The sequence below is a fragment of the Acomys minous genome (assembly GCF_964271855.1).
Source record: "Acomys minous genome assembly, chromosome: 7".
Lineage (NCBI taxonomy): Eukaryota > Metazoa > Chordata > Mammalia > Rodentia > Muridae > Acomys > Acomys minous.
In genome coordinates, this window is record NC_140488.1 from 8,274,734 (window position 1) to 8,298,816 (window position 24,083).

The 24,083-nt window shown below is 45.1% G+C and overlaps 2 pseudogenes across 2 annotated transcripts in view; one reads left to right on the forward strand and one right to left on the reverse strand.

Moving 5' to 3' along the window:
- LOC311601301 (actin, cytoplasmic 2-like) overlaps window positions 1–24,083 on the forward strand; it is a 473,705-nt pseudogene that overhangs the window by 141,545 nt on the left and 308,077 nt on the right. The window lies entirely within an intron of this gene.
- On the reverse strand, window positions 20,305–21,355 carry LOC311601413 (actin, cytoplasmic 2-like; annotated as a pseudogene). The gene has a single exon. The product of its transcript is annotated as an actin, cytoplasmic 2-like (transcript).

Genomic DNA, 24,083 nt, shown 5'->3' on the forward strand with positions numbered 1-24,083 from the left:
GGGGTGGACAATCCCTTCTGCCCAGCTCCTCGGTGAGAGTCACCTGGCACATGAGACCTAAAAGAAACTGACAGAATAAAAGAGATGGGTTGTAGTGCAGTGTCTGCCAGGGGAATCTAGGCACGAGCATCTTCCTCTGTGAGGCCTCCAATGGCCCATCCCCTAGTTATGGTGATAGTTTTATGGCCACTGCTACAGCTAATAAAGCCTGCATGATCGGCTCAGCAGTTGGCTCATAGGAATCTTGCCTGACTAAGGAAGAATTGCAATGGGAAGTGGACATGCAGAAGGTGTCCACCTAAGACACAGCAGCAAAAGCAAATAGAGGGAACCTGGTCCAGAAGCTCTGAATGGGGTCCTGTGAAAGGCTCTTTTATTTGCCTGTTTCAGCTGTTGTCTCAAAAACTAGTGCCTCTGTCTGCTAGCCTAGGCCTGGTCTTGGAAGCTCCTTACATCTGTACACTCTAAACCAGGCCTAGGACGTTCTCAGCACCTGAGACTGACTGCTAAATAAACTCACCCCTCCTTGTTCTTACTGAGCTCCAACTCCAAGAATGAGCCCAGATTTTAATGCATTAGTTCATGCTCCCTGTGTCTAAGGTCCCCGGTCTCCTGATTGGATGAGTCTGAACATGTGCCTACCTGAAAGCTGTCTTGTGATTTTGTTGTGTGTATCTCTCCCTATATGTGTCTGTCTCTTCTGTGTTACAGAGAGTGCCTGCTGTCTGGTGTGTATGTGTGTGTGTGTGTGTGTGTGTGTGTGTGTGTGTGTGTCTGTGTGTGTGTGTGTGTGAAAACTCTATAGTTCAGCTTGTGCTGTCACCTTGCCTCTGAGAGCCTGCCTTGCCCTCCAGGAAATTCTTTTGCATGGGAAATGGCAGAGAAGGAGATCTTCCCTGTCAGCTGGCCCTCAGGCAACCTCTAAGCAGCAGAAACCTAAAAACAGAGCTTTCACACTCTCAAGTCCTAAGACACAGACATGGATGCAGAGCAGGGAAAATAACCTCAAGTGAGACTAGGCTGGTTTCTTAGAGCCTCAAAAGAAAACAATGTAACTTTAATTTCCCTGTCTACCTATCTGTCTGGGGTCTGGCTTGGAGCCCTGCCTGCTTCTGAAACCCAAAACTGGCCCCATGCCTGAGAACCAGGTGAGAGTATGGTGTGAACCTTGTCTCCCTAGTCCAGAGGTTCCTGCATGGTGGAGTGCAGCTTCTGCTGTCCTCTTGGGTCCCACACACAATGACCACTAAGACACTGTAGGGAGTAACTCCACCTCCAAAAGTCAGCCCTTTAGCATTGTGTCCACAGCGAGTGGCTGGGTTAAAGGCTGATTCTGGCTAATGGGACTCTGTTTGTTGCAGTGGTCACACAGGGGAAGAGGTGAAACACTGTGGGCCCTTCTCTCTGGTGCTTGGCCTCCCTGCCTCCTACCCCCACTCCCATGCTGCCTTTGGGACCTCTGAGATTGGCCCCAGGCGAGGCTTTCATGCCAACTCTCATGAGGCCTTTGGAGACACACTAACTAGTGTCAACACTGCTTTATCTTAAAATGTCTCTATCCTGAAAAGGGCCTTTCATGGCTATAAACTGCCCACTGTGACTCAGAAAGGGCAGCAACATAGTAGGGCATGGCACAAAAGTCTCCTCTTTCAAGTCCCCGGATGCTCGAAATCTTGCATTACAAAAGTTTTCTGAGACCTTACCCCAAGTCCCTGGATGCCAAAAAAACCTACCTGCCTATTTCCCTCACCATCTCTCTGTTGGGCATGGCACTAAAAGGCTGCTCCTTCAAATCCCCAGGTGCTGGAATACTTGTGTCACAAAATGGCTCTGAGCCCCATCCCAAGTCCCAGGAATGCTGCATAAACCACCAGGCTCCTTCCCTTCAGAAATCTTGTAAAATCACTCCTGATGCCCCAGGTCCTGGTTTCAGATGTCCCCATGGATGTAGATGGGGATGCAGAGGTTTGAGGGGGCTTATGACCACGAAAGACCCCCACCCCAGGTGAGGGGGTGCTCAGCACCACAGAGTACCATTGGTCAGGCCTGAGCCAATTGCTCCTGTAAAACTGTTGAGGGAAGTTTACAAACATCCACTCAGCTGCCTTTGCCCAGCCCCTGACACATACTTTCTTTTCTTTTTTTTTTTTTCCTTCATTCTTTTCCTTGTTTCTTTCCTTTTTTTTCTGAGACAGGGTTTCTCTGTGTAGCCTTGGCTGTCCTGGACTTGCTTTGTTGAACAGGCTCCCTGGAACTCACAGTTCTCAGCCTGCCTCTGCCTCCCAAGTGGTGAGATTAAAGGCTTGGCCTTCTGCAAACAGGCAGTTTGTGAGATCAGCACAGCAGGCTGCTCTAACTATTAGGGACACCATTGGATCAGGCTCATCCTGAGGACCTCTAAGAAGGGCACAGGCAAGGGTCCATAACAGCTGGACCAGAAAGAAGTCAAAAAGGAGTGTCAGGGCTGAATGGAGAAGGAGTCTATGAGAAAACTTGGAAGTAAGGTTAGGGTGCCCTGCAGCAGGAAGACTGGTGCTGGTCTTGTGGGTGGGGCTGTGACTGCTGAGGTCAATAGTGGTGGGCGGGGCTTGTATGCTAGGGTGGAAGGGTGGGTGGATCTGGACCTAGTAAGAGCTAGAGAAGGAAACTTTGTGCCCTTGGTAACAGGCACTAGAAGGGGGACCATGTGTGGGGGAGGGGCGGTGTTCTGTAGTGCTAACAGCTGAGAGAGGAAGGTAGACAGACTGAGGCAGGGGTATGAGGACCAACCTGCATCTGCATGGGGTGGAGCCCATCTGATCACTGGGGAAGCAGGAAGTGGTTAGGTGTTAGGGGTGTGGCTGTGGATCCTGCAGCATAGACATAAGGGCCTGCCAGGGTGGGAGGCAAGGTGATCATTTATAAATTAGGCTGGGCTCTGGATGTTGACCTGAGAGGAGGCAGGATCACCCTAAGAGCAGGATGGGGTTGTGTAGGTGTATACTAGTGTGTGGTTGTGAGAGCTGACTGAAGAGTAGTGGGCTGAGCTCTCTTGCTGATCCAGGGCTTCACTGAGGTCTGGTCCTTCTCTGAGTGCTGGATTGTGTCAGTGTAACTTTTGGTCCCTACTTAATGTTGCCCAGAACCGCTGAAGGAGAAGGGGGCCCAGGGCTGTTTCTGCTGTGGCAGTTGTTGTGGGCTGGGCTCTGTGATTGGTGAGATAAGTGAGCAGGGAATGCAGAGCACCAGGCCAAGGCTATGATGTGAGTGGTCACTTTCTGAGGAGGGGGCAGAAGGCTGAATCCTCACTTGACCTTCATTTGGCAGAGAACACCTGTAGCAGTGGGGCATTGTGACCTGCTGAGATAGAGTAGTGGGTGGGGGCTGTGGTTGCAAAGGTCAGGAAAGGGCAGTGGGTTTCAACCTTCCTAATGCTGTGACTCTTTAATACAGTCCCTCATGTGTTTCGTTGCTATTTCATTACTGGAAATTTGCCACTGTTACAAATGGAACCTCAACATACATAGCTGGTGTTGGGGTCGCGACGCACGGGATGAGAACCATGTCTGTAGGGGGGGTGAAGTATTGTACATTCTCAGGGCGAAGCTTTGAGTGCTGAGTTAAACAGCTGTAGGTGCGGGTAGGAGAACAGAAGCTGTCTCTGCTGGGGTAGCTTGTGCTGGAGGTGTTGTGAGTGGGGCAGAGATGACTTAGGTAGTAGTGGTAGGCAGGGCTTGATGCTTAGGTGAAGCTGAGGCTGATGATGTAGGCATAGTGGGCAGAGCTTGCAAGCCAAGGTAGGAGACTTGAGCAGTGACAGGTAGGCCTTCTGTCTTGACAGCTGATAGACATGTTGAAGGCTGGGTGAAGTGTAAAGCATTAGCAAAACTACTGAATGCAGTGGAGAAGAGGGAGCCTGTTTGTATGTGCTGCAGCAACTCTTGTGGGTGGGGCTGTGAGTGCTTTCCTAGGTGGGCTGCATTTGAATTGGATACTCCCAGGAAGGACCAATCATCTTACCTATCACCTTTTTGGATTGCATATTAAGTGTCACGAATCCAGCTCTGGTTATCTTAAGTAGGCATGTTTGGAGTTACTAACAATGTTATGTCCAAATTTTGAGAGACTCTCCGAACAGACCACCCAAGAGCCAAGTCCAAATGCAGTGACAACGTTGTGTTTATATTGCAGGTTGGAACCCAGGACACACCTCCAATGCACTGATGCAGCAGGTGCAGGGAAGTGGCCTGGATTCTCAATGGAGAGGGGTTTGTTATAGGTTTTAGACAAAGAATTGGGTTCTACAGTATATGATTGGATGACATCTGGCCAGAAAAGCTGCAAGCAGAGAGTTACAAGACTTAGAGTTTCATGGTTGGGTAATAGATGCAGGGGCAAGTTGGCCTATAGAAAATATTGGCTGAGGCAGTCATGGGGGCATTAGGAACCTTGACCTGGCCTCTCCTAATTTGTTGTTGCTATGTGCCAGACCACCTGCTGCTCAGCTTGACCAGCAGAGACTGTATTTGGACTTTCCCAAGGTGAGCTGATTGAGTGGCCAGTGAACATTGTTTCTGTTTAGGCTAGTGTGTGCTTAGTCTGGAATCTGGGTTCAGCCCTTGCCTAGGTTGAAGACAAAATGGAGTGTCCTTTGCAAAATGGAGTCTCTTTTTCAAAAGGGAGTTTGTTAGGTCCTTACAAACAAGATAGTTTAGACTGAGAGTTTTATTTTACATTTTAACCCGTTTGTGTGTGTCTGCAGATGCAGGCAGATACCCTGAAAAGCTTATTCAGTATTTGTCAGGTAAGCCATTCAGTTGTAGAATAATATAGTTATCCGTATCCTAGATGGCATTAAACAGGAAACTATAAAAAGCCAACATCTACAGGAACTCAGAAATGCTAACATCAGGTTGTTTCAGTTTTCTTTAGGGATTTTTTTTATTAATTTATTCTTGTTGCATCTCAATGGTTATCCCATCGCTTGTATCCTCCCTTTCTTCCCTCCCTCCCGTTATCCCCTTATTCACCTACCCTATGACTGTTCCTGAGAGGGATTACCTCCCCCTGTATATGCTCATAGGGTATCAAGTCTCTTCTTGGTAACCTGCTGTCCTTCCTCTGAGTTCCACCAGGTCTTCCCCTCCAGGGGACATGGTCAAATATGAGGCACCAGAGTATGTGAGAGAGTCATATCCCACTCTCCACTCTACTGTGGAGAATGTCCTGTCCATTGGCTAGATCTGGGTAGGGGTTTAATGTTTATGGCCTGTATTGTCCTTGGCTGGTTCCTTAGTTTGAGTGGGACCCCTGGGCCCAAATCTGCCTATCATAATGTTCTACTTGTTGGTTTCTAGGACCCTCTGGATCCTTTTACTTTGCCATTCTCCCATGCTTCTCTCATCTAGATTTCCAATAGGATGTACTCTCCTCTCTCCCAGTTTCCTGGTAAGTGAAGGCTTTTGTGGGACATGCCCCTTGGGCTAATATGCAGATATAAGTGAGTATATACCATTTGAGACTTTCTGCTTCTGAGATAACTCACTTGCTATGATCATTTCTAGCTCAATCCATTTATCCACAAATTTCGGGAATTCCTTGTTTTTAATAGATACATGGTATTCCATAGTGTATATGTACCACAGTTTCTTTATCCATTCTTCTATTGATGCCCACTCTCTCCATATCTCTTAAATATAGTACTCGAAGTTCTAGCCAGAACAATAGGACGACAGAAGGAGATCAAGGGTATCCAAATGGGAAAGGAGGAAGTCAAATTATCCCTATTTGCAGATGATATGATAGTGTACATAAGTGACCCTCAAAATTCCACCAGAGAACTCCTACAGTTGATAAACACCTTCAGCAAATTGTCTGGATACAAAATTATCTCAAAAAAGTCTGTAGCCTTCCTATACACAAATGACAAGCTTGCAGAGGAAGAAATTAGGAAAGCCACACCCTTCACATTAGCCAAAAGCAATATAAAATATTTAGGAGTTACTCTAACTAAGCAAGTGAAGGACTTGTTTGAAAAAAATTTCAAAACGCTGAAGAAAGTGATTGAAGATGACCTGAGAAGATGGAATGATCTTCCTTGCTCATGGATCAGGAGAATTAACATAGTAAAACTGGCCATCCTACCAAAAGCAATCTACAAATTCAATGCAGTCCCTATCAAAATACCTACACAATTTTTTAAAGACATTGAAAGGTCAATTCTGAACTTCATATGAAAAAACAAAAAACCCAGAATAGCTAAAACAATCTAGTCCAATAAAAGGTGCTCTGGAGGAATCTCCATACCTGATCTCAAACTGTACTGTAAAGCAATAGTAATTAAAACAGCATGGTACTGGCACAGCAACAGGCTGGTTGATCAGTGGAATCAAATCGAAGACCCAGATATGATTCCACACACATATGGTCACACTTGATTTTCGACAAAGAGGCCAAATCCATTTAATGGAAAAAGGATAGCATCTTCAACAAATGGTGCTGGTCTAACTGGATGTCTATGTGTAAAAAAATGCAACTGGACCCATATTTGTCACCTTGCACAAAACTCAAATCAAAGTGGATTAAAGACCTCAACATAAAACCAGAGACACTAAGTCACTTAGATGAAAAAGTGGGGAAGAGCCTGGAACATACTGGCACAGGAGACAACTTCCTGAGAGAGAGAAGAAAGAAATCCTATCTATAAAACAAAATAAAGATTGCTTTACCCAGGTAAAATATGATGATCACAAAGTAAGTCATTCAGTGAGATCCCAGCAACCATGCTTAGTAATCCTTCCTGTGTGTTTTTTTTAACTTACTTATTTTTAAGCAGACATTTGTTATACTGAAGTAGCCAGAAAGCCAGCATGAGTTTTGTTGTGCTCATAGGCATCAGACACAGCTATCTGCCCATTTTGCCTGTCAGAAGGGAAGTGGTTCCTTTTGGTGAAGGGGAACTAGATGTCTTTGGACCTAACAGTCCAGAATTTGTTGACCAAAAGGGGCAGCATGGTGTCTTCTGTAAGTGCTTCTCAGCTGAAGTTAGGGTTGGTACTGGAGGCAGTGACCTCAGAGTGAGTCAGCAGGCAGGACAATCAGAGCACTGACTGTCTCTATGCTGATGTCAACTCACACAGTGGTGACACCTGAATAGGGCAAGGGAACACTCCCTCATCTGTGTTCTCTCAGGCATGGCCACTTCTGTTGGCAGGACCTTGTGTGGGCCTTTCTCTAGAAGCCTCCATCCTATCCAGTGAGTGCCACTTCCCCTCCCCCACCCCAGACTCTCAAACTGCACAGACAGGCACAAGAGCACCAAACCCCAGGTTTGCATGGCCTGTCCTTAAGCAAAACCCCACTGCCAGGCATGTTGTTGAGAAGCAGCAGAGCATCAATGTCAGTGGAGTTTCAGGGCACACAGGACATTTGACCTGGGCCTCCTCACTGAGCTCACAGCCTAATGGCAAGAAGGGGAGGGCCCAGGAGGAGCACCACAGAGCTTGCCACCTGTCTGCCTCCACAGTCAGAAGGAAGGACAAAGAGTGGGTGGCAGGAGGTGGAGCAGACCGAGCTCTGCTTGAGACTGAATGGAGAAGGACTCTATGATAAAACTTGGAAGTAAGGATAGAGTGCCCTGCAACAGGAGGACTGGTGCTGGTCTTGTGGGTGGGGCTGTGACTACTGAGGTCAATGGTGGTGGGCAGGGCTTGTATGCTAGGGTGGAAGGGTGGGTGGATCTGGACCTAGTAAGAGTTAAAGAAGGCAACTTTGTACAATGTGGAATCTCTTGGGAACAGATGCGGGCAGAGGTGGGGCAGGGGCGGTGTTCAGGAGTGCTTAGAGCTGAGGCAGGGAGGTAGACAGACTCAGGCAGGGGTGTGAGGGCCAACCATGGTGTGAGGGGCCCACCTGATTACTAGGCAAGCAGGAAGTGGTGAGGTGTTGGGGGCGTGGCTATGGATCCTGCAGTGTGGAGGTAAGGGGCTGCCTGTCTGGGAGGCTAGGTGATCAGTTACAAAATAGGGCTGGGCTCTGGATGTTGACCTGAGAGGAGGCAGGGTCACCCTAAGAGCATGACAGGGCTGTGTAGGTGTATACTAGTGTGGGGTTGTGAGAGCGGACTGAAGAGTGGTGGCCTGAGCTCTCTTGCTGATGCAGGGCTTGATTGAGATAGTCTGGCCTTTCACTGAGTGCTGGATTGTGTCAGTGTTACTTTTGGTCCCTACTTAATGTTGCCCAGAACCGCTGAAGGAGAAGGGGGCCCAGGTCTGTTTCTGCTGTGGCAGTTGTTGTGGGTTGGGCTGTGTGATTGGTGAGATAAGTGAACAGGGAATGCAGAGCACCAGGCCAAGACTATGATGTGAGTGGTCACTTTCTGAGGAGGGGGCAGAAGGCTGAATCCTCACTTGACCTTCATTTGGCAGAGAACACCTGTAGCAGTGGGGCACTGTGACCTGCTGAGATAGATTAGTGGGTGGGGGCTGTGGTTGCAAAGGTCAGGGAAGGGCAGTGGGTTTCAATCTTCCGAATGCTGTGACTCTTTAACACAGACCCTCATGTGTTTCGTTGCTCTTTCACAACTGGAATTTTGCCACTGTTACAAATGGAACCACAACATACATAGCTGGTTTGGGGGGTGCAACCCATGGGTTGAGACCCGTCTGTGGGAGAGTTACAATGTATCCATCCTTCCTCTCTTCTCCACCCACCCTATCAACTACCTATGAGGTCAACTTCATGGACACATGAAGTTTATGTTGTGACTTTGATGTTATGTTTAGTTTACTTTTTATATAGTTTTACATGATACATAACAGTAACGTAGTACTTCCAAAAACAAACAGTTTGCCACTGACAAATTTCATCAACAACAACAACAAAATACTTAAAGTTGTAAGGGGTAACGAGCTGCTAAAGAAGGTAGCCTCGGTTGTGTCTCAATTCCCTAAAGAGTAGTTAGTTGGGTTGGAGAGGTGACTCAGAGGTTAAGAGCACTGGCTGTTCTTCCAAAGGATCTGAGTTCCCTTCCCAGTAACCACATGGTGGCTCACAACCATCTATAACAAGATCTGGTGCCCTCTTCTGGCCTGATGGCTTACATGAAGGCAGAACATTGTTTACTTAATAAATCTTTTTAAAAAAAAGAAAAGAAAAGAAAAAAGAGTAGTTAGTTGTTCCAAGCAGGCCTTCTCAGGAAATTTTATATTAAAGTGGGATCGGCTTTCTCTATAGTACTATTCAATCTCATGGTATTAATAGATAGAAATGTGATGCAGCTAAAATAAACATATTTTGATATATAAGGGTTTGTATATAAAGATTGAGATGGATAGGTATTTGCAAAAAAAAAAAACAAAAACAAAAACGCAAGAAGCTTTCTCATAGCCTATAAAATCTCAAGTAAGTTGTTTAAAGTACACAGAGAATGCTTGAGACCCTCCAGGAGGGAGATCACAGCCACAGGAGGGCAAAGGGCACAAACTCTGCTCCAGAGTTTCCTTCCCTTCGAGGGGTTTCCTAGGCTTTCAGTCTTAGGGTCCCATTCTGGGCTCAGCCTTGTGGTCATCAGGTAGCACAGGCCTCCAGCTCACAGTGTCCTGGCCATGAATCCAGGTTCAAGTCGAAAGACCCCCACCCCAGGTGAGGGGATGCACAGCACCACAGAGTACCATTGGTTAGACCTGCCCAAGCTGCTCCTGTAAAACTGTTGAGGGAAGTTTACAGACATCCACTCAGGTGCCTTTGTCCAGCCCCTGACACATCTATTCTTTTCTTTTTCTTTCTTCTTTCTTTTCTTTTTCTTTTTTTCCCCCACAGACAGGGTCTCTCTGTGTATCCTTGGCTATCCTGAACTCACTTTGTAGACCAGGCTGGCCTTGAACTCAGTTCTCAGCCTGCCTCTGCTTCCTGAGTGTTGAAATTTGAGGTTTGGTCTTCTGCAGACCACTGTGAGATCAATGGAGCAGGCTGCTCTAACCATTAGGGACACTATTGAATCAGGCACATCCTGAGGACCTCTAAAGAGGGCAGGGGCAAGTGTCCATAACAGCAGGCCCAGAAAGAAGTCAAAAAGGAGTGTCAGGGGATGGGCCAGGGCTGAATGGAGAAGGATTCTTGAGAAAACATGGAAGTAAGGATAGGGTGCCCTGCAGCAGGAGGACTGGTGCTGCTCTTGTGGGTGGGGCTGTGACTGTGGAGGTCATAGTGGTGGGCGGGGCTTGTATGCTAGGGTGGAAGGGTGGGTGGATCTGGACCTAGTAAGTGTTAGAGAAGGAAACTTTGTGCACTGTGGAATCCCTTGGGAACAGGTACTGGCAGGGGAGAGGGATGGGCGGTGTTCTGGAGTGCGTAGACCTGAGCCAGAAAGGTAGACATACTGAGGCAGAGGTGTTAGGGCCAACCTGGATGTGTTGGGCCCAGTAAATTACTAGGGAAGCAGAAGTGGTGAGGTGTTGGGGGCGTGGCTATGGATCCTGCAGCATGGAGGTAAGGGACTGTCAGGGTGAGAGGCTAGATGATCTCTTACAAAATAGGTCTGGGCTCTGGATGTTGACCTGAGAGGGGGCAGGGTCACCCTAAGAGCAGGATGGGGCTGTGTAGGTGTATACTAGTGTGGGGTTGTGAGAGCTAACTGAGGAGTGGTGGACTGAACTCTCGTGCTGAAGCAGGACTTGATTGATGTAGTCTGGCCTTTAGCTCAGTGCTGGATTGTGTCAGTATAACTTTTGATACCTACTGAGAGTTGTCTGGACCTGCCGAAGGAGAAGAGTGTCCAAGGGCTGTTTCTGCTGTGGCAGTTGTTGTGGGCTGGGCTGTGTGAGTGGTGAGATAAGTGAGCAGGGAATGCAGAGCACCAGGCCAAGGCTATGATGTGAGTGGTCACTTTCTGAGGAGGGGGCAGAAGGCTGAATCCTCACTTGAACTTCATTTGGCAGAGAACACCTGTAGCAGTGGGGCACTGTGACCTGCTGAGATAGAGTAGTGGGTGGGGGCTGTGGTTGCAAAGGTCAAGGAAGGGCAGCGGGTTTCAACCTTCCTAATGCTGTGACTCTTTAACACAGCCCCTCATGTGTTTTGTTGCTATTTCATTACTGGAAATTTGCCACTGTTACAAATGGAACCTCAACATACATAGCTGTTGTGGGGGTTGAGCCCCAGGGGATGAGAACCCTGTCTGTAGGGGGCGGTGAAGCATTGTACATTCACAGGGAGAAGCTGTGAGTGCTGAGTTAAAGAGCTGTAGGTGCAGGTGGGAGAACAGAAGCTGTCTCTGCTGCGGTAGCTTTTGCTGGAGTTGTTTTAATGGGGCTGTGATGACTTAGGTAGTAGTGGAAGGCGGGGTTTGATGCTTAGGTGCAGCTGAGGCTGATGATGTAGGCATAGTGGGCAGAGCTTGCAAGCCAAGGTAGGAGACTTGAGCAGTGACAGGTCTGCCTCCTGTCTGGCCAGTTGATGGACAAGATGAGAGCTGGCTGAAGTGTAAAGTGTTGGCAAAACTACTGAATGCAGTGGAGAAGAGGGAACCTGTTTGTGTGGGCTGAAGCAACTCTTGTGGGTGGGGCTGTGAGTGATTTCCTAGGTGGGCTACATTTGGACTGGACATTCCCAGGAAGGGCCAATCCTCTTTCCTATTTCCTTTTTGGAAGGAATATTAAGTGTTCAGCTCTGGTTATCTTAAGTAGGCATATTTGGAGTTATTAACAATGAATGCTCTACTCAAGTTTTGAGAGACTCTCTGACCAGACCACCCAACAGCCGAGTCCAAATGCAGTGGCAAGGTTGACTGGTTTAAACAGAAGTAAGAGCTTTTTTCCTTGTGGCCATTTGTCCCTCCTGCCAGAGAGTTGGCCTTGACTCAGCATTTCAGCCTATAAAGTGGGACAATGGGCAATGTCATTCTCTTCTGTCACTTTTTTTCCCTAGTGACATTAGGGGCGCTGTTATTGGGGCCTAGAAAGGCTGAAAAGGTAGTCAAAGGCTAGGTAATGGGGCACTTACCAAAAGCATCTGTTTAGCTGATCCAGCTGAAGAGACAGAGAGTAGTCCCATCTTTGAGATTGGTTTATATCAACTTCCCGTAGGTCCAGCTCTCAGCAGCTCTGGATGGAGTCTGTTAGCCTGGTAAAAACTTGTTGAGGCACATACTGACTAGGGACAAAAGTTAAAGTTGTGTCTATAAGACATCTGTGGTAGGCTTATGCCTTTGAGACCCAGTAAAAGTGTGGACATTCTTTTCTCACTCAGAAGAATTGGTATACAGATTGGGCAGACTTGTTTCTAGCATGATGAGAGGCACCCTCAGGTCTATATTCAGTATACCACCAAAGGGAAATTAAAATCTTGTGCTTGGGAGTAATTAGTAAGTAGTCAGTGTTCCATCTTATCAGAATTTTTATCCCTGATCTCTCCAAGGCCTTTATCATGAAGCGGTGTTGAATTTTGCCACATGATTTTTAGCATCTAATGAGGTGATCATGTTTCATTTTTCCTTCCATGGTTTATATGACAGATTACGTTGATGGGCTTTTATATGTTGAACCACTTCTGTATGCCTGGGATGGAGCCTACTTGGTCGTGGCCAGTGATATCTTTGATGAGTTCTTGGATTCAGTTTGTGAGTATTTTTTTCATCAGTGTTCATAAGGGAAATTGGCCTGAATTTTTTTTCTTTGATGGGTCTTTGTCTGTTTTAGGTACCAGAATGACTGTGGCCCCATAGAGTGAGTTTGGCAATGTTCCTTCTGTTTCTATTTTGTGCAATATTTTGAAGGGTATTGGTATTAGCTCTTCTTTGAAAGTCTGGTAGAATTCTGAGCTAAAATCATCTGTCCCTGAGGCTTCCCCCCCACCCTCCTGGTTGGGAGACATACAATGACTGCTTCTTTTCCTTAGGGGTTATGGAGATGTTGTTCTGTTTTGTTTTTCCTTTCTGATTTTGTTGATTTAGATATTTTCTCTCTGCCTTTTAGTTAGTTTGGCTAAGTGTGTGTCTTTTGTCTATCTTGTTGACTTTCTGAAAGGACTGCCCCTTGATTCCCTTCATTCTTCCTCTTAAAGAACTGCTTCTTGCTTCTGTTCACTCTTAGTCTTGTTCTCGGTTTCTAGTTTGTTGACTTCAGCTTGAATTTGATTATTTGCAGCCATCTATTCCTCTTGGGTGTGTTAGCCTCTTTTGTTGTGGAAGCTTCCAGAGAAGCTGTTAATTGACTAGTATGGAATGTCCCCAATTTCTGTATGAAGGCGCTTAGTACTATGAACTTTCCTCTTAGTACTGCTTTCATTGTGTCCCATAAGCTTGGGTATGTTGCGCCTTCATTTTCATTGAATTTTAGACAGTCTTTAATTTCTTTTTTTTTTAAATTTCTTCCCTGGCCCAGTTGTCACTGAGTAGGGAGTTGCTCATTTTCCATGATTGTGTAAGGTTTTTGATATTTCTGTTGTTCAGATCCGTCTTAATCCATGGTGATCTGGGAAAGCAGAATGAGTAATTTCAATTTTTGTATACGGTTTTTCTTTGTGTCCGACTATATACTGCCAATTTTCAAGAAGGTTCCATGCGGCACAAAGAAGAGAGAGTACTCTTTTGTGTTGGGTGAAAAGTTCTGTAGATAACCATTGGGTCCATTGGATTCATTGTTTCTCTATTATGTTTCTGCCTCAGTGATCTGTCCGTTGGATAGAATGGGGCACTGAATTCTCCCACAATTGAGGTATCTGCATCATTCTGTGCTTTTACCTTTAATAACAAGTTTGTTTTGGATTTTTTTTATATTTTTTAAAATAACTGTTGGTGCCCTTGGATATTGGTCAAAGATGTTCCGAATTGGAATGCCCTGTTGGTAGGCTTTTCCTTTGGTGAGAATGGCATATTCTTCCCCATCTCTTTTCATTAATTTTGGTTGAAATTCTATTGCTTCATGCTGTACTACTCTATTAAAGAGCTGGCTCTGGAGTTGGATTAGACACCCTGTCTCCCAACCCAAGCATGCTTGTTTTAAATTTTCCTCCTACGTACCTGTCCTGGGTCAGGAGACCATCTGACACTAAGACAAAGATAGAAAGCAAAGTTAAACTTCCCAAGAAAAGACACTATGTGACCTCAAAGGGCTAAAATATAAGCTATACGTTAGGATCTTTAAAAAATTATTTTAACATATATATATATATGTATATATATATATATATATACATATATATATATATATATACACACACACACACACACAATAGATTATCTATAGCAAGAAGAACCATGACACAATCAGGAATTATATAAATGTTACATTCTTAGTGTTTTAGCTATTTGTATTTGACAGCCTTGAAGAAGACATCTTTCCTATCTTGGTGCATCTACATTTCTGAATGTAAATCAGTCTCCATCACATACTGTCATTATCAACTTAGAACACCTATCTAGACCTGAATACATCTTAACCCCTAAACAACTAAGCTTCATTGTAAAACTAAGTTTCTGTCAGAGATATTGGGCCAGAAGGCCGAAGAAGATGCTCAACGTTATAGAGAGTTTTGGGAGACTATTCAGGTAGAAGACTGTCTCTGTTATATTTTCATTTGGAGAGTTACTAACCTGTACTCCTGGCATATTCAGATAATCAAGTTTACTTCTTCTCAAGTCTCTGAGGGAGTTGAAGACCAGGTAGCTTCGTATTACTTGAGTTCTTTTTTCTTAGCCATTCTGACTAATGTAAGACAGACTCTCAGAGTCGTTTTGATTTGTATATCCCTGATGACTAAGGATGTTGAACATTTTAAAAAGTGTTTCTAGGCTACTTGAGATCTCTGTTGAGAATTCCCTGCTTAAGCAGCACCCCATTTTAAAAATTGGGTTATTTTGTTGATGTTTAATTTCTTGAGTTAGTTCTATATTTTGGATATTAGCCCTTTATCTGATGTAGGATTCTTGAAGATCTTTTCCAAATCTTTGGACGGCTGTTTTGTTCTATTAACAGTGTCCTTTGCCTTACAGAAGCTTTTCAGTTTCAAGAGGTCTATTTTCAATTCCCATAAAACTACCAACAATTCTTTACAGACCATGAAAGTACAATTCTCAACTTCAACTGGATAAACAAAAAGCTCAGAATAGCTAAAACAATCCTATACAATAAAAGAACTTCTGGTGGTATCTCCATGCCTGATCTCAAGCTGTACAATAGAGCAACAGTAATAAAAACAGCATGATACTGGCATAGAAACAGACTGGTTGATCCATGGAATCAAATCAGAGACCCAGAAGTAAACCCACACATCTATGGGCATTTGATTTTGACAAAAAAGCCAAGGCCATACAATGGAAAAAAGAAAGCATCTTCGACAAATGATGCTGGTCTAACTGGATGTCTGTATATAGAAAAATGCAAATAGAGCCACATTTATCGCTCTACACAAAACTCACGTCAAAGTGGATCAAAGAACTCAACATAACACCAGAAACACGAAATATATTAGAAGAGAAAGTGAGGAACAGCCTTGAGCTAATTGGCACAGGAGACAACTTCCTGAACAGAACACCAACAGCTCAGGCTCTAAGATCAACAATTAATAAAGGGGACCTTGTGAAATTGAAAAGCTCCGGTAATGCATAGGGCACTGTCAACAGAACAAACTGGCAGCCTATAGACTGGGAAAAGATCTTTGCCAATCCTACATGCAGCAAGGGGCTAATATTCAAAATATATAAAGAACTTAAGAAATTAAAAACCAACAAAACACACACCACAATTTTAAAAATGGGGTATAGAGCAAAACAGAATTCTCAACAAAGGTATAGCGAATGTCCAAGAAACACCTAGAGAAGTACTTAATGTCCTTAGTTATCAAAGAAACGCAAATCAAAATGACTCTGAGATTTCATCTTACACCTACCAGAATGTCTAACATCAAAATTTCAAGTGACCTCACATGCTGGTGAGGATGTGGAGAAAGGGGAACACTCCTCTATTTCTGGTGGGAACGCAAATTTGTACAACCACTTTGCAAATCAATATGGCACTTTCACAGAAAATTGGAAATATCTCTACCTCAAGACCCAGCTTTACCACTCCTGGGCATATACCCAAAACATATTCCACCATACACAACGACATTTGCTCAACTGTGTTCATAGCAGTTTTACTCATAATAGCCAGAATGTGGACATATTCTTGATGTCCCTCAACTGAAGAATGGATAAAGTAATTGTGGTTTATTTACACAGTGCGATATTACTAGGCAACTAAAAACAAGGTAATTATGAAATTGTCAGATGGATGGAACTAGAAAAGATCATCCTGTGTGAGGCAACCCAGACTCAGAAAGACACACATGGTATGTACTCACTTATAAGTGGATATTAGCCATATAGTAAAGGATAAACATACTACAATCTGCAGAACCAAAGATGCTAAATTAGAAAGAGGGCCCAAAGGAGGATGCTTGAATCTCATTCAGAAGAGGAAGTAGAATGGAGAGCAGAAGTGGTTGAAGAGAGGGTACAGGATAAAAGAGAGGGTGCTGAGGGAAGCTCGGGCAGGAATCAGATGTGGGGAGAGCAGGGCCAGGAGGACAGAGGGCTTTCAGAGAGAAAAGAAACTGTGGGCAGAGGCCATCTCTGAGACGAGCTGAAGAGTCACGACAGGGTAGGCTCCTGGGGGTATATTAGGGTGACTCTAGCTGGGACTCCTGGCATCAGGGGACATCGAGACTGAAGAGGCCACCTCCTAGCCACTCAGGGCTTCCAGTGGAGGGAAGGGGACACCAACCAATCCAGAAAACCTTTGATCCAAAATTTATTGTGCCTACAAGATGTGCAGGAATAAAAATGGAGCAGAAATTGAGGGAATGTCCAACCAATGACTCGTCCAATGTGAGATCCACCCCTGGGAGAGAAGCAGCCTCTGACACCATGAATGATTCTCTGCTATGCTTTCAGACAGGAGCCTAGCGTAACTGTCCTCTGAGAAACTCCATCTAGCAGCGGAAGGAAACAGATATTGAAACCCACAGGCATACATTAGGTGGAGCTCAGAAAGTCTGTGGAAGAGTAGAGGGATGGATAGCCGGACCTAGAGGAGACAAGAACTTTGTAGCAAGACCAAGAGTGTCAACTAACCTAGGCCCATGGGGGCTTACAGAGACTGAACCACCAACCGAAGAGCATACATGGGCTGGACCTAGGCTCTTGACTCATATGTAACTGATGAGCAGCTTGGTCTTCATGTGTGTCCCCTTGAATGCAGAGCAGGGGCTGTCTCTGACACGGACTTTATTGCCTGCTTGTGGATCACTTTCCACTAGCTGGCCTCAGTGGAAGGGGATGTGCTTTGTCCTGAAGCAACTTGATGTGCCAGGGTGGGTTGGTAGGAAGTGGGTGACGAAAAGGGCAGCAGTAAAGGCAGAAGAGGGTAGGAGAGCGGGACCTAGGGGAGAGGAGGGAGGGGGCTGCGATCTGGATGTAAGGTAAAAAAACATCAATTAAGAAAAAGAATAAAGTGTGGCTAGCGTTACCGTCTCGTCAGCAAGAACGACGCTGCACACACAAACAGGATCCTTCTGCAGTAAACCTTTACTGCCTCTTGAGAGGAAGAGCAGAAGCTTATAACACGAAAAATGGAGACAGAGAGAGCAAACAGCAGAAACCCCTCCCTTATATAGGAAACTGTCCTCCGCTTAGGAGGTGTCAGTCCCTGATTGGCTGTTGCTCATCGGGCGAGATGATGCCATGGGAGAGGCAGAGCACAACGAGTGGAAAATCCCTTCGCACATGCGCAGATTAGTTGTTTGTCAGAATGGGACACAGGGTGTCAGCGCCATCTTGTAATGGCGAATGTGAGCGCGGCTTCCCACAATAAAGCATTGCTTAGAATCGCTAGTAGAATGTTTCTATTCTCATGTGTATTTCTGTATTCCTGCTGTAACAACTAACCATAAACCTAGTGCCTTGAAACAGGAAAAGTTAATTATATTGCAATTCTGCATAGTAGGTACCCAACATAGGTCTCTTTGGGATGTAACCATGGTGTCAGCAAGGTGGTTGTCCATTCCAACCTTTGCTTTTGAAACCTTCTGCATGCCTTGGTTTGTGATCTCCTTGATCCTTCCACCATCTTCAGATCTAGCAACGGGAGGTACAGCCCTCTCACATGACATTTTTCTGGATCATTTCTCTTTTTGTCATCCTTTTCCTTTGCAGTATGCTAAGGACCATAGTGGACCAACCCAGAGAGCGTCTCATATCCATATTTTATGATTTGATAATCATTGCATGTAATAACATTTGCAGCTTTATTTTTTCACTGGACTTGTAACATATTCATTGGATATGGAGACAAGAAGGTGGATACTCTGGAGAGACTGTAACTGGGCTATCTGTAGCATGTTCTTATAGGTTTCTCTCATGTACAATTGTGTTCATCCCATCTATAGCTCCCAAATATTTCATCCATTTATTATAGCAGCATCTAAAAAGAATCACTATTATCTGAAATTTATCAGTTCCAAAATCTCAAATTTCATCATTTAAACTCAGCTATTAAAAACAAGGAATTGCAGAAATTTGTGGACAAATGGATGGAACTAGAAATGATCATAATGAGTGAGTTAACCCAGAAGCAGAAAGAGTCATGGGGCATGTCCCATGAAAGTCTTCACTTACCAGGAAAGTGGGACAGAGGGGAGGACATCCTGTTGTGTCCCTAGGTGAGAGAAGCATGGGAGAATGTGGAAATAGAAGGATCCAAAGGGTCCTAGAAACCTACAAGAAAATTAATTGATTATGATAAGTGAATCTGGGCCCAAGAGTGCTGCTCAAACTATGGCACCAGCCAAGGACAATACATGCAGTAAACTTGGAACCCCTACCCAGATCAATCAATGGACAGGACATTCTTCACAGTTGACTGGAGAGTGGGGTCTGAGTTTCACACGAACTCTAGTGCCCCATATTTGACCACATCCCCTGGATAGGGAGGCCTGGTGGCACTCAGAGGAAGGATAGCAGGCTACCAAGAAGAGACTTGATACCCTCTGAGCATATACAGGGGGAGGAAGTCCCCCTCATTCACAGTCATAGGGGAGGGGAGTAAGGGAAAAATGGGAGGGAGGAATGGGAGGATACAAGGGATGGGATAACCATTGAGATGTAATATGAATAAATTAATAAAATATATTTTAAAAAATAAATTAAGTGTGGGTTCGGTTCTGGGTATAGTCCCTTTTAGGGTACGATGCCTTTCTAGCTAGCACAGCTCTGAACGTCAAGAGACTTTCAGTGGCTCCCAAACTTTGATGATGATCTGGAATACTGGTGATATGCACTCCTTTTCACAAAGGGAGAGTACAATGAAATCAAGCCACCATTTTTGCAAACAAATTTTAAATGCAAGGAAACCAAATCCTGTTAGTTTTCAAGACCTAGAAAGAACGAGGCTGGTGGCTTCACCCTTTCTGTTGACCAGAAGCAGCTACGCACTCAAGGTCCACACTCCCACCCTAGTCACCCTTCTGTCACCCATATAAGGCACTGCATAGTTCCAGGATATTATTTCATCAGCCTTTGGATGCCTTCTGCATGTGAGTGTTTGGTGCTCAGACAGTCTTTTTTCATATAATAATCTCTGTGCCCTATTTAGTCTGAAGCAGCAGTGTTTCTCCTCGTATAGAATGAATGGTCAAAAACTGTGGGCCTCCCACGTTCCTCATGGATCTTTTTTTTTTTTTTTTGGTAAGGTGTGCACTTTTATTAAATTGTCTCAAGTCAGTGTACAGGCAAGGCCTGGCTACCTCAACACCTCAGCCCACCCCCAGGGAGACCAAAGCCTTCATACATTAAGTTGAGGGGACCAAAAAACAAATGGGGAGCACGGATGGCTGACTGACCATTCAAAAATTAAAAAACAAAAGTAAAGTAGTATTAAGGCAGAAGGTTTAAAAAAATTTTGCAGTACATAATTTATATAGAAGCAATGCTGTCACCTCGCCAGTGTGAACTCAGGGAGTGGACTTGGCCATCCTCCTCTAGGGACTAAAGATAGCTTTTGGGAGGGTGAGGGACTTCCTGTAGCCATATCCCATGGATACTTGGAATGACTAAAACGAAACAAAAAAACAAAACAAAAAATGTACAATCAAGGTCCTCAGCCACATTGTAGAACTTTGGGGGATGCTTGCTCCAACAGACTGCTGTTGCCTTCACCATTCCAGTTTTTAAATCCTGAGTCAAAAGTGCCAAAACAAACAAAAAATCTTTAGAAAAAATTAAAAATAAAACAAAAACAAATAAAGCCATTCCAATGTTGTCTCACGGTTTTTTGTTTTTTCCTCCCTGGGCACGTTAGGTTTTGTCAAAAGAATGGGTGTTAAAACGCAGCTTAGTAACAGTCCATCTATAAGCATTTGTGGTGGACGATGGAGGACCTGGACTCATTGTACTCCTGCTTGCTGATCCACATCTGCTGGAAGGTGGACAGTGAGGCTAAGATGGAGCCACCGATCCATACTGAGTACTTGTGCTCATGAGGAGCAATGACCTTGATCTTCATGGTGCGAAGAGCCAGAGCAGTGATCTCCTTCTGCATCTGGTCAGCAATGCTTGGGTACATGGTGATGCCACTCGACAGCACTGTGTTGGCACAGAGGTCTTCGCAGATATCAAGGTCACACTTCATGATGGAATTGGATGTAGTTTCATGGATACCACAGGATTCCATACTCAGAAAGGAAGGCTGGAGAAGAGCCTCAGGGCAGCGGAACTGCTCCTTGCCAGTTGTGATGACCTGGCCATCAGGAAGCTCATAGCTCTTCTCCAGGGAGGAAGAGGATGCAGCAGTGGCCATCTCTTGTTAGAAGTCCAGGGCAACATACCACAGCTTCTCTTTGATGTCATGCACGATTTCCCTTTCAGCTCTCCTTGTGAAGCTGTAGCCACACTTGGTCAGGATCTTCACGAGGTCAGGTCCCGGCCAGTCAGGTCCAGATGCAGGATGGCATGAGGAAGAGTGTGGCCCTCATAGATGGGCACAGTGTGGGGGACCCAGTCTCCAGAGTCCATTACAATGCCAGTGGTACGACCAGATGCATACAGGGACAGCACAGCCTGGATGGCTGCGTACGTGCCTGGGGTGTTAAAGGTCTCAAACATGATCTCAGTCATCTTTTCACGGTTAGCCTTGGGGTTCAGGGGGGCCTCAGAAAGTAGCATAGAGTGCTCATCGGGTCCCACACACAGCTTGTTATAGAAGGTGTGGTGCCAGATTTTCTCCATATTGTCCCGGTTGGTGACGATGTCATGTTCAGTGGGGTTCAGGGTCAGGACGCCTCTCTTGCTCTGGGCCTCATCGCCCAAGTAGAAGTCCTTCTGATCCATACACACCATCACGCTCTGGTGTGGCAGGTATGGACCAGTGACAGAAGAGCTGCAAGATCACTCACTGGGGATGAGGGCTCTACCCATCATGGATCTTTTAATGCAAGACTCTCCTTCAAAGATCTTTCTGAGGTGATACTTTATTTTTTTTAAAGCTGCCATGATAGTTGGCTTTCCATACAGGCCCAAGATCAGCACACTCCAAGCTATCAGTAGTTTGTGTTGCAAACACAGGTATGATGGAAACACATTAAATAAATGGTTCTCTCCTCCCCTTTCCCCAACACCCTAAAGGTCACACATTCATCCCTGCCACCTAGGAATTACAGACAACCTGATCATAGTGTGTAGCATGGACTGCTCATCAATTGCCCGGCATGGAGCTACTTCCCTTCCTCTGAAATGTATAAAATGTATAAAAAGGGACTCCAAATCCACAGAGGGGCTTGAGCACCCTCATCCTTGCTGTCTCTCCAGAGTGTTACTAACTCTTCTAATACATATTTTACTCCAAAGACATCCAGTTCGGTATCCTGTCTTGAGCTTCTATCCAGTAGCTGTGACATTTACAGAAGGAGCCACGTGGATCTTAGCAACAGTGAAGAACCTTCCCTGTGTCCAAATACACTTTTCTCCCCTTACTCTTGGGGCCTAACACTCAATGTCCACAGTGGATGCCAGAAGCAGTGGAGAGTGCCAAACAGTCTACTTTCTTTCATATGCCTGAGGCAAGAAGAGATACAGATTTTGGTGTTTGGAATATTTACATGTATATAATCAAATGTCATAGGAATGAAACTGTAGTCCAAACATAGACTCAATTTTGTTTATTTTTATTTTTTATTTTTTAAAATATTTTATTACTTTATTCGTATTACATCTAAATTGGTAGCCCATCTCTTGTATCCTCCCATTCCTCCCTCCCTCCTGCTTCCCCCCTACTCCCCTCCCCTATATCTGTGACTGAGGGGGACCTCCTCCCCCTGTATATGCTCATAGGGTATCAAGTCTCTTCTTGGTAGCCTTCTATCCTTCCTCTGAGTGCCACCAGGCCTCCCCATGCAGGGGATGTGGTCAAAAATGGGGCACCAGAGTTTGTTTGAAAGTCAGACCTCCCTCTCCACTCAACAGTGGAGAATGTCCTGTCCATTGGCTAGGTCTGGGTAGGGTTGGAAGTTTACTGCATGTTTTGTCCTTGGCTGGTGCTATAGTTTGAACAGGACCCCAGGATCCAGATCCGCCTGTCATAATGTTCTTCTTGTACGTTTCTAGGACCCTCTGGATCCTTCTATTTCCCCTTTCTCCCATGCTTCTCTCACCTAAAGTCCCTATAGGATGTCCTCCCCTCTGACCCACTTTCCTGCTAAGTAAAGTCTTTCATGGGACTAGCTACAGGAGACAACTTCCTGAACAGATCACCAACAGCCCAGGCCTTAAGGTCAACAATTAATAAATGGGACCTCATGAGGCTGAGAAGCTTCTGTAAGGAAGGAGACACTGTCAGTAGAACAAAGCGACAGCTTACAAACTGGGAAAAGATCTTCACCAATCCTTCATCTGACAAAGGTCTAATATCCAAAATATATAAAGAACTCAAGAAATTAAACACCACCAAACCAAATAAGCCAATTGAGAAACGAGGTTCAGAACTAAACAGAGAATTCTCAACAGAGGAATGTCAAATGGCTGAGAAACTCTTAAAGAAATGCTCAGCCTTGTTAGTCATCAGAGAAATGCAAATCAATTTTGTTTAAAATAAACCTTATCACATAGCCTGAAATGACTTGTGTATCTGGAACAAAGTTTTCAAGGGTGGACTTTTTCACTCAACTGTGTTGGTTTTCCAATGGTTTTTGATTGTGTAGTATTTGGTATTTTTAGTTACCAAATGAGGGCTAAGCAACCTGGACCTTTTAACCCCTTCTATGTAGGCACCCCTCTCAGAAAGTTCAACTTATAAATCAAGTGGAGTACAGGAGTGCTGCGATTTATTTATTTATTTTAAAAAGGAGAAAAGGCTCAAGGACATGGGTGAGGAAGGGATGAGAAGTGCAGCTGAGGGCGGAGCTCAGTGTTGGGGTGATGGACAGGGCAAGGGAGCCTAAGGGAGCAGTGAGGCTGTGGGGTAAGGGGACAGTCATGGCCGTGGCATCTCTCAGCTTCGCAGTGAATCCAAGGCATGGGATGTACACATTCTTGGTGATTTTGTGTTGACACATGCTTTGTGGTCCTACTTGGCAGCATACTTCTCTCCTCACTACCACAGCTGCTTTCTTCTCCGTTCTTCCTATTTTGCATTCAGCTCCCCAACAGCCAGGTACAGATTCTGGGTCTGGTTCACCAAATCTTGGCTCTTACCAAATTGTGGCTTGGTTCTTCCTTCCTTCCTTCCTTCCTTCCTTCCTTCCTTCCTTTCTTCCTTCCTTTCTTTCCTCCTTCCTTCCTTCCTTCCTTCCTTCCTTCCTTCCTTCCTTCTAGCCTTCCTTGTGCAGCCAGAAATTGACAATTAGTTGTGTGAATATTTTCCTTGAATCCACATACTTTTTTTTGGCAGTCCTGTGTCATTTCCTTATATTCATGTGGAAACAACACAACTCTGAGCCTGCACCAGTGCAATTGAATGTGGCTGCAGAAACCCACACAGACACCCTGAGTAAATACTCTCTTATTAAAGTAAGGGCCATTAATCCTCAGATGGGTTCTTGATGCAGCCCTGCAATCACGCCAAAGTTCCAGAGAGCAT